Source organism: Nicotiana tomentosiformis, chromosome 8 (genome assembly GCF_000390325.3).
Source record: "Nicotiana tomentosiformis chromosome 8, ASM39032v3, whole genome shotgun sequence".
NCBI lineage: Eukaryota > Viridiplantae > Streptophyta > Magnoliopsida > Solanales > Solanaceae > Nicotiana > Nicotiana tomentosiformis.
The window spans coordinates 32,246,207-32,247,364 of NC_090819.1; positions in this window are offsets into that span (position 1 = coordinate 32,246,207).

The window sequence follows — 1,158 nt, forward strand, 5'->3', positions numbered from 1 at the left end:
TTTTCCAATTTTTCCTCCAAAAAGTCGAAAAATCGACCCCGGGCCCGCTTAGTCAAAACTCGAGGTTCGAACCAAAATCTTTTTACCCATTCACCCCCGAGCCCGAATATGTAATTAGTTTTGGAATCCGACCTCAAATTGAGGTCTAAATCCCCAAATTCCCGAAATCCCTATTTTCTACCCTAACCCCTAATTCTACAATGAAAACTCTAGATTTTAGGTTGAAAATTCAAGAAATGTAATGGGTAACTGAAAGAAAATGGTTCAGAATCACTTACCAACAATTTGGGGAAGGAATGACTCTTGAAAAATCGCCCCTCACCATTTGGTTTTTGAGAAAAATGTATTTTTTTTGGGCAAAATCCTGTTTTGGATTCTGTTAAGTGCTGGGCGACAGTGTTCATCGCGTTCGCGAGAGCACTGTCGCATTCGCGAAGTGTATGGCCTGCCAAGCCTTAGCGTTCGCAAGGCAGTGCTCGCATTCGTGTAGGCTACCCTTCCCCGGTCTTCGCGTTTGCGGGACATTGCTCGCGTTCGCCATGAAGAAAAGGCTGACTCCCCCTCCCCAGTGCCTAACGCTACTCGTTCGCGATGGGCTTGTCGCGTTCGCGAAGGTTAACGCCCCTAACGCTTCGCGTTCGCGACCAAGCCTTCGCGTTCGCATAGAAGAAATCCTCAGCTGCCCAGTTTACTCTTCGCGTTCGCGAGAGTGCCTTCGCGAACGCGAAGAAGGACATGCCAGAACACAGATTCTGCAGAAAAACCAGATTTCCAAAGTCCAAAACATCCCGTGGCCTATCCGAAACTCACCCGAGCCCTCAAGGCTCCAAACCAAACATGCTCACAAGTCTAAAAATATCATACGTCCCTGCTCGCGTGATCAAATTGACTAAATAACACCTAGAACTCTAAATTTAGCACCAAATCAAATGAAATTCTCAAGAACACTTTAAAATTTCTATTTTCTCAACTGGACGTCCGAATCATGTCAAATCAACTCCGTTTCTCACCAAATTTCACAGACATGTCTTAAATATCATAATGAACCTATACCGGGCTCCGGAACCAAAATACAGACCCGATACTAACAATGCCAAATATCAATCAATTCATAAAAACAAATAATTTCCAAACTTTTAATTTTCATCAAAGATTCAT